The sequence below is a fragment of the Arachis ipaensis genome, chromosome B4 (genome assembly GCF_059453495.1).
Source record: "Arachis ipaensis isolate K30076 ecotype BB chromosome B4, ASM5945349v1, whole genome shotgun sequence".
Lineage (NCBI taxonomy): Eukaryota > Viridiplantae > Streptophyta > Magnoliopsida > Fabales > Fabaceae > Arachis > Arachis ipaensis.
The window spans coordinates 117,595,674-117,605,418 of record NC_142439.1 but is presented as its reverse complement, the minus strand read 5'-3'; the positions used below and the strand labels follow the sequence as shown (position 1 = coordinate 117,605,418).

Sequence of the window (9,745 nt, the reverse complement as noted above, 5' to 3'; positions counted from 1 at the left end):
GGACCTTTCACTTATGTATTTTCAACGGTAGAGTTTTTACACTCCATAGATTAAGGTGTGGAGCTCTGCTGTTCCTCAAAGATTAATGCAGAGTACTACTATTTTCTATTCAATTCATCTTATTTCGCTTCTAAGATATTCATTCGTACTTCAACCTGAATGTGATGAACGTGACAATCATCATCATTCCCTATGAACGCGTGCCTGACAACCACTTCCGTTCTACATTAGATTGAGTGAGTATCTCTTAGATCTCTTAATCAGAATCTTCGTGGTATAAGCTAGATTGATGGCGGCATTCATGAGAGTCCGGAAAGTCTAAACCTTGTCCGTGGTATTCCGAGTAGGACTCTGGGATTGAATGACTGTGACGAACTCCAACCTCGCAAGTGCTGGGCGTAGTGACAGACGCAAAAGGATAGTAAATCCTATTCCAGTACGATCGAGCCATGCAGTGACAGCGCATCAGACCATTTTCACAGAGAAGAATAGGATGCAACCAACGACAAGGGTGATGCCTCCAAACGATTAGCCGTGCTGTGACAGAGCATTTGGACCATTTTCCCAAGAGAGATCGAAAGTAGCCATTGGCACCGGTGACATCCTTACATAAAGCCAGCCATAGAAAGGAGTAAGATTGATTGGATGAAGACAGCAGGAAAGCAGAGGTTCAGAGGAACGAATGCATCTCCATACGCTTATCTGAAATTCTCACCAATGATTTACAAAAAAGTATTTCTATCCTTATTTTATTAATTAATTTTCGAAAACTCCATAACTATTTTATATCCGCCTAACTGAGATTTACAAGATGACCATAGCTTGCTTCAAGCCAACAATCTCTGTGGGATTCGACCCTTACTCACGTAAGGTATTACTTGGACGACCCAGTGCACTTACTGGTTAGTTGTGCGAAGTTGTAAACCATGGTATTGGCATCATGTTTTTGGCGCCATTACCAGGGAAAGAAAGAGCGATGAATTTTACATAATCAAAGTGTAATCACAATTTCTGCGCACCAAGGTTTTGGCGCCGTTGCCGGGGATTGTTCGAGTTTGGACAACTGACGGTTCATCTTGTTGCTCAGATTGGGTAACTTTTTTTTCGTTTTCTTTTCAAAAAGTTTTCAAAAATTTTTCAAAAAAATCTTTCAAAAAAAATTTCTCCTTTGTTTTTGAAAAAAAAAATTTTAAAATAAAAATGTTTTCAAAAATATATTTTTCTTCAGAATTTTTAAGAAGTAATTCTAGTGTTTCATAAAGCATGTTGAAGCCTGGTTGGCTGTAAAGCAACGACTGTAGGGCATGTTAGACGTGTCATGTTTGAGTACATACTAAAGCTTGGCTGGCTATTAAGCCATGCCTGACCCTTTGATTGGAGCTTTAGACTAAAGAGCATAAGATTCCTGGAATTTATATTAAAAATTTTGGAATCCTTATTTTTCTTTTTCAAAATGATTTTCGAAAAAATTAAAAGAAAATACAAAAAAAATCATAAAATCATAAAATCAAAAATATTTTTGTGTTTCTTGTTTGAGTCTTGAGTCATGTTATAAGTTTGGTGTCAATTGTATACTCATCTTGCATTTTTCGAAAACTCTCATGCATTCATAGTGTTCTTCATGATCTTCAAGTTGTTCTTGGTAAGTCTTCTTGTTTGATCTTTGCATTTGCATGTTTTGTGTCTTTTCTTGTTTTTCATATGCATTCTTGAATTCTTAGTGTCTAAGCATTAAAGAATTCTAAGTTTGGTGTCTTGCATGTTTTTCTTGCATTAAAAATTTTTCAAAAATATGTTCTTGGTGTTCATCTTGACATTCAAAGTGTTCTTGGTGTTCATCTTGACATTCATAATATTCTTGCATGCATTCATTGTTTTGATCCATAACTTTCATGCATTGCATCATTTTTCTTGTTTTTCTCTCTCATCATAAAAATTCAAAAATCAAAAAAAAAAAATCTTTCCCTCTTTTCTCTCATAATTTCGAAAATTAGATTTGACTCTTTCAAAACTTTTTAAAATCTAGTTGTTTTTATGAGTCAAATCAAATTTTCAATTTAAAAATCTTATCTTTTTCAAAAATCAAATCTTTTTTTCATTTTTTTAGTTATTTTCGAAAATTATAAAAATATTTTTCAAAAATATTTTTCTTAATTTTACATCAAATTTTCGAAAATAACAATAACAATTAATGTTTTGATTCAAAAATTTCAAGTTTGTTACTTGCTTGTTAAGAAAGATTCAACTTTAAGTTCTAGAATCATATCTTGTGATTTCTTGTGAATCAAGTCATTAATTGTGATTTTAAAAATCAAATCTTTTTCAAAAACTAATTTCTATCATCTCTTTTCAAAAATATCTTCTCATCATATCTTTTTCAAAAATTTGATTTCAAAATATCTTTTCTAACTTCCTAATTTCTTATCTTTTCAAAATTGATTTTCAAAATTTGTTTCAACTAACTAACTAACTTTTTGTTTGTTTCCTACCTTTTTCAAAACTACCTAACTAACTCTCTCTCTCTAATTTTCGAAAAAATCTTCCCTCTTTTTCAAAATTTCTTTTTAATTAGACTAATTATTTTATTTTGAATTTTCGAAAAAAACTACTAACCGTTTTCAAAAACTATTCTCGAAAATCACTAACTCTTTTTCAAAAATTATTTTCAAAAATTCTCTCCTCCTCTCATCCCCTTCTATTTATTTATTCATCTACTAACACTTCTCTTCATCTCACATCTCTGCTCCTATCATCACCTTTGTGTTTGGATTCTTCATTCTTCTTCACCCCTATTCCTTTTCTTCTTCTACTAACAATAAGAAACCTCTTTACTGTGACATAGAGGATTCCTCTTCTTTTCTTTTTCACTTCTCTTTCTTATGAGTAAGGACAAAGAAAAAGGCATTCTTGTTGAAGCTGATCCAGAACCTGAAAGGACTCTGAAGAGAAAACTAAGAGAAGCTAAAGTACAACAATCCAGAGACAACCTTATTGAAAATTTCGAACAAGTAAAGGAGATGGCAGCCGAACCCAACAACAATAATGCAAGGAGAATGCTTGGTGACTTTACTGCACCTAATTCCAATTTACATGGAAGAAGCATCTCCATTCGTGCCATTGGAGCAAACAATTTTGAGCTGAAACCTCAGCTAGTTTCTCTGATGCAGCAAAACTGCAAGTTTCATGGACTTCCATCTGAAGATCCTTTTCAGTTCTTAACTGAATTCTTGCAGATCTGTGATACTGTTAAGACTAATGGAGTAGATCCTGAAGTCTACAGGCTCATGCTTTTTCCTTTTGCTGTAAGAGACAGAGCTAGAATATGGTTGGACTCTCAACCCAAAGACAGCCTGAACTCTTGGGATAAGTTGGTCACGGCTTTCTTAGCCAAGTTCTTTCCTCCTCAAAAGCTGAGCAAGCTTAGAGCTGATGTTCAAACCTTCAGACAGAAAGAAGGTGAATCCCTCTATGAAGCTTGGGAAAGATACAAGCAGCTGACCAAAAAGTGTCCTTCTGACATGCTTTCAGAATGGACCATCCTGGATATATTCTATGATGGTTTATCTGAGCTATCAAAGATGTCATTGGATACTTCTGCAGGTGGATCCATTCACCTAAAGAAAACGCCTGCAGAAGCTCAAGAACTCATTGACATGGTTGATAATAACCAGTTCATGTACACTTTTGAGAGGAATCCTGTGAATAATGGGACGCCTATGAAGAAGGGAGTTCTTGAAATTGATACTCTGAATGCCATATTGGCTCAGAATAAAATATTGACTCAGCAAGTCAATATGATTTCTCAGAGTCTGAATGGAATGCAAGCTGCATCCAACAGTACTCAAGAGGCATCTTCTGAAGAAGAAGCTTATGATCCTGAGAACCCTGCAATAGCAGAGGTAAATTACATGGGTGAACCATATGGAAACACCTATAATCCATCATGGAGAAATCATCCAAATCTCTCATGGAAGGATCAAAAACCTCAACAAGGCTTTAATAATGGTGGAAAAAACAGGTTTAGCAATAGCAAGCCTTTTCCATCATCCACTCAGCAACAGACAGAGAATTCTGAGCAGAATCCATCTAGCTTAGCAAATTTAGTCTCTGATCTATCTAAGGCCACTGTGAGTTTCATGAATGAAACAAGGTCTTCCATTAGAAATTTGGAAGCACAAGTAGGCCAGCTGAGTAAAAGAATCACTGAAATCCCTCCTAGTACTCTCCCAAGCAATACAGAAGAGAATCCAAAAGGAGAGTGGAAGGCCATTGACATAACCAAAATGGCCGAACCCAAAGAAGGAGAGGAGGACGTGAATCCCAAGGAGGAAGACCTCCTGGGATGTCCAGTGATTAATAAGGAGCTTCCCTCTGAGGAACCAAAGGACTCTGAGCCTCATCTAGAGACCATAGAGATTCCATTGAACCTCCTTATGCCCTTCATGAGCTCTGATGAGTATTCATCTTCTGAAGAAAATGAGGATGTTACTGAAGAGCAAACTGCCAAGTTTCTTGGTGCAATCATGAAGCTGAATACCAAATTATTTGGTATTGAAACTTGGGAAGATGTACCTCCCTTGTTCACCAATGAACTAAGTGATCTGGATGAACTGACATTGCCTCAGAAGAAACAGGATCCTGGAAAGTTCATAATACCTTGTACCATAGGCACCATGATCTTTAAGGCTCTGTGTGACCTTGGTTCAGGAATAAACCTCATGCCCCTCTCTGTAATAGAGAAACTGGGAATCTATGGGGTGCAAGCTGCTAAAATCTCATTAGAGATGGCAGACAATTCAAGAAAACAAGCTTATGGACAAGTAGAGGACGTGTTAGTAAAGGTTGAAGGCCTTTACATCCCTGCTGATTTCATAGTCCTGGATACTGGAAAGGAAGAGGATGAATCCATCATCCTAGGAAGACCTTTCCTAGCCACAGCAAGAGCTGTGATTGATGTGGACAGAGGAGAATTGATCCTTCAATTAAATAAGGACAACCTTGTGTTTACAACTCAAGGATCTCTCTCTGCATCCATGGAGAAGAAGCAGAAAAAGCTTCTCTCAAAGCAGAGTCAACCAAAGCCCCCACAGTCAAACTCTAAGTTTGGTGTTGGGAGGCCACAACCAAACTCTAAGTTTAGTGTCAAACCCCCATATCCAAACTCTAAGTTTGGTGTTGGGAGGTCTCAACAAAGCTCTGCACATCTGTGAGGCTCCATGAGAGCCCACTGTCAAGCTATTGACATTAAAGAAGCGCTTGTTGGGAGGCAACCCAATTTTTATCTATCTAATTATATTTTTCTTAGTTATATGTCTTTATAGGTTCATGATCATGTGGAGTCACAAAATAAATATAAAAATTGAAAACGGAATAAAAAACAGCAGAAGAAAAATCACACCCTGGAGGAAGACCTTACTGGCGTTTAAACACCAGTAAGAAGCATGTTTTGGGCGTTCAACGCCAGAACAGAGCATGGTTCTGGCGCTGAACGCCAGAAATGGGCAGCATCTGGGCGTTTGAACGCCAGAAATGCACCCTGGAGAAGAGCTGGCGCTGAACGCCCAGAACAAGCATGGTTCTGGCGTTCAACGCCAGAAATAGGCTACAAATGGGCGTTGAACGCCCAAAATGGGCACCAACCTGGCGCTGAACGCCCAGAGTTGTGTGCAAGGGCATTTTGCATGCCTAATTTGGTGCAAGGTTGTAAATCCTTGAACACCTCAGGATCTATGGACCCCACAGGATCACCTCAGGATATGTGGACCCCACAGGATCCCCACCTACCTCCACTCACTTCTTCTCACCCCTCTTTCACAAAATCCCATAAACACTCTTCCCCAAAACTCTTCACCAATCACCTCAATCTCTCTTCCCCATCACCTCTTCACCACTCACATCCATCCACTATTCCCCATAAACCTACCTCATAAACTCCACCTACCTTCAAAATTCAAAATCAATTTCCCACCCAAACCCACCCTATATGGCCGAAACTTACCCCCCTCCCTTCCCTATATAAAGCCCTCCATTCTTCTTCATTTTCACACAACACAACTCTCTCTTCTCTTCTTGGCCGAAACACACCTCCCCCCTCCTCTCTATATTTTCTTCTTCTTCTTCATCTATCCTTTCTTCTCTTGCTCGAGGGCAAGCAAAATTCTAAGTTTGGTGTGGTAAAAGCATAAGCTTTTTGTTTTTCCATTACCATTGATGGCACCTAAGACCAGAGAATCCTCTAGAAAAGGAAAAGGGAAGACAAAAGCTTCCACCTCCGAGTCATGGGAGATGGAAAGGTTCATCTCCAAAGCCCATCAAGACCACTTCTATGATGTTGTGGCCAAGAAGAAGGTGATCCCCGAGGTCTCTTTCAAACTCAAAAGAAATGAGTATCCAGAGATCCGACATGAAATTCAAAGAAGAGGTTGGGAAGTTCTAACAAATCCCATCCAACAAGTCGGCATCCTAATGGTTCAAGAGTTCAATGCCAATGCATGGATCACCAAGAACCATGATCAAAGTAAGAACCCGGATCCAAAGAACTATGTTACAATGGTTCGGGGGAAATACTTAGATTTTAGTCCGGAGAATGTGAGGTTGGCGTTCAACTTGCCAAACATGGAAGAGAACGCACGCCCCTACACAAGGAGAGTCAACTTTGATCAAAGGTTGGACCAAGTCCTTATGGACATATGCGTGGAAGGAGCTCAATGGAAGATTGACTCCAAAGGCAAGCCGGTTCAACTAAGAAGATTGGACCTCAAGCCTGTGGCTAGAGGATGGTTGGAATTCATCCAATGCTCCATCATCCCCACTAGCAACCGATCTGAAGTTACTGTGGATCGGGCCATCATGATTCATAGCATCATGATTGGAGAGGAAATAGAAGTTCATGAAGTCATCTCTAATGAACTCTACAAAATAGCCGAAAAGTCATCCCCCATGGCAAGGCTAGCATTTCCTCATCTTATTTGCCATCTATGTTACTCAGCTAGAGCTTTCATAGAAGGAGACATTCCCATTAAGGAAGAGAACCCCATCACTAAGAAAAAGATGGAGCAAGCAAGAAAGCCCATTCATGGAGCTCAAGAGGCGCAGGAAGCTCATCACCATGAGATCCCGGAGATGCCTCAAATGCATTTTCCTCCACAAAACTATTGGGAGCAAATCAACACCTCCCTAGGAGAATTGAGTTCCAACATGGGACAACTAAGTGTGGAACATCAAGAGCACTCCATCATCCTTCATGAAATAAGAGAAGATCAAAAAGCAATGAGGGAGGAGCAACAAAGACAAGGAAGAGACATAGAAGAGCTCAAGGACATCATTGGTTCCTCAAGAAGGAAACGCCACCATCACTAAGGTGGATTCATTCCTTGTTCTTATTTCTTCTGTTTTTCGTTTTCTATGTTATGTGCTTATCTATGTTTGTGTCTTCATTACATGATCATTAGTAGTTAGTAACTTTGTCTTAAAGTTATGAATGTCCTATGAATCCATCACCTCTCTTAAATGAAAAATGTTTTAATTCAAAAGAACAAGAAGTACATGAGTTTTGAATTTATCCTTGAACTTAGTTTAATTATATTGATGTGGTGACAATGCTTCTTGTTTTCTGAATGAATGCTTGAACAGTGCATATGTCTTTTGAAGTTGTTGTTTAAGAATGTTAAATATGTTGGCTCTTGAAAGAATGATGACTAGGAGACATGTTATTTGATAATCTGAAAAATCATAAAAATGATTCTTGAAGCAAGAAAAAGCAGCAAAGAACAAAGCTTGCAGAAAAAAAATAGGCAAAAAAAAAAATAGAAAGAAAAAGAAAAAGCAAGCAGAAAAAGCCAAAAGCTCTTAAAACCAAGAGGCAAGAGCAAAAAGCCAATAACCCTTAAAAACCAAAAGGCAAGGGCAAATAAAAAGGATCCCAAGGCTTTGAGCATCAGTGGATAGGAAGGCCTAAAGGAATAACATCCTGGCCTAAGCGGCTAAACCAAGCTGTCCCTAACCATGTGCTTGTGGCGTGTAGGTGTCAAGTGAAAACTTGAGACTGAGCGGTTAAAGTCAAGGTCCAAAGCAAAAGAAGAGTGTGCTTAAGAACCCTGGACACCTCTAATTGGAGACTTTAGCAAAGCTGAGTCACAATCTGAAAAGGTTCACCCAATTATGTGTCTGTGGCATTTATGTATCCGGTGGTAATACTGGAAAACAAAGTGCTTAGGGCCACGGCCAAGACTCATAAAATAGCTGTGTTCAAGAATCATCATACTGAACTAGGAGAGTCAATAACACTATCTAAACTCTGAGTTCCTATAGAAGCCAATCATTCTGAACTTCAATGGATAAAGTGAGATGCCAAAACTATTCAAGAGGCAAAAAGCTACAAGTCCCGCTCATCTGATTGGAGCTATGTTTCATTGATAGTTTGGAATTTATAGTATATTCTCTTCTTTTTATCCTATTTGATTTTTAGTTGCTTGGGGACAAGCAACAATTTAAGTTTGGTGTTGTGATGAGCGGATAATTTATACGCTTTTTGGCATTGTTTTTAGTATGGTTTTAGTAGGATCTAGTTACTTTTAGGGATATTTTCATTAGTTTTTATGTTAAATTCACATTTCTGGACTTTACTATGAGTTTGTGTATTTTTCTGTGATTTTAGGTATTTTCTGACTGAAATTGAGGGACTTGAGCAAAAATCAGATTCAGAGGTTGAAGAAGGACTGCTGATGCTATTGGATTCTGACCTCCCTGCACTAAAAATGGATTTTCTGGAGCTACAGAACTCGAAATGGCGCTCTTCCAATCGCGTTGGAAAGTAGACATCCAGAGCTTTCCAGCAATGTATAATAGTCCATACTTTGCCCAAGTTTAGACGACACAAACTGGTGTTCAACGCCAGCTCTCTACCTAATTCTGGCGTCCAGCGCCAGAAACAAGTTGCAAAGTGGAGTTCAACGCCCAAATTGGCACCAAAACTGGCGTTCAACTCCAGGAATGACCTCTACACGTGTAACACTCAAGCTCAGCCCAAGCACACACCAAGTGGGCCCCGGAAGTGGATTTATGCATCAATTACTTACTTCTGTAAACCCTAGTAGCTAGTTTATTATAAATAGGACTTTTTACTATTGTATTAGACATCTTTGGTCTCAGTTTGAATCCATTGTTCATCTTAGGAGACTATTGATCACATTTAGGGGGCTGGCCATTCGGCCATGCCTGGACCTTTCACTTATGTATTTTCAACAGTAGAGTTTCTACACTCCATAGATTAAGGTGTGGAGCTCTGCTGTTCCTCAAAGATTAATGCAGAGTACTACTGTTTTCTATTCAATTTATCTTATTTCGCTTCTAAGATATTCATTCGCACTTCAACCTGAATGTGATGAACGTGACAATCATCATCATTCCCTATGAACGCGTGCCTGACAACCACTTCCGTTCTACATTAGATTGAATGAGTATCTCTTAGATCTCTTAATCAGAATCTTCGTGGTATAAGCTAGATTGATGGCGGCATTCATGAGAGTCCGGAAAGTCTAAACCTTGTCCGTGGTATTCCGAGTAGGACTCTGGGATTGAATAACTGTGACGAACTCCAACCTTGCGAGTGCTGGGCGTAGTGACAGACGCAAAAGGATAGTAAATCCTATTCCAGTACGATCGAGAACCTCCAAGATGATTAGCCATGCAGTGACAGCACATCGGACCATTTTCACAGAGAGGAATAGGATGCAACCAACGACAA

General features: G+C 38.8%; 1 non-coding gene across 1 annotated transcript; it reads right to left on the bottom strand.

The window, feature by feature from the left end:
* Positions 1-3,416: 3,416 nt before the first annotated feature.
* Positions 3,417-3,524, bottom strand: LOC148568915 (small nucleolar RNA R71). Its single transcript, XR_015882083.1, has one exon. It is a non-coding gene; the product is annotated as a small nucleolar RNA R71 (small nucleolar RNA).
* Between the last annotated feature and the right edge of the window lie 6,221 nt (positions 3,525-9,745).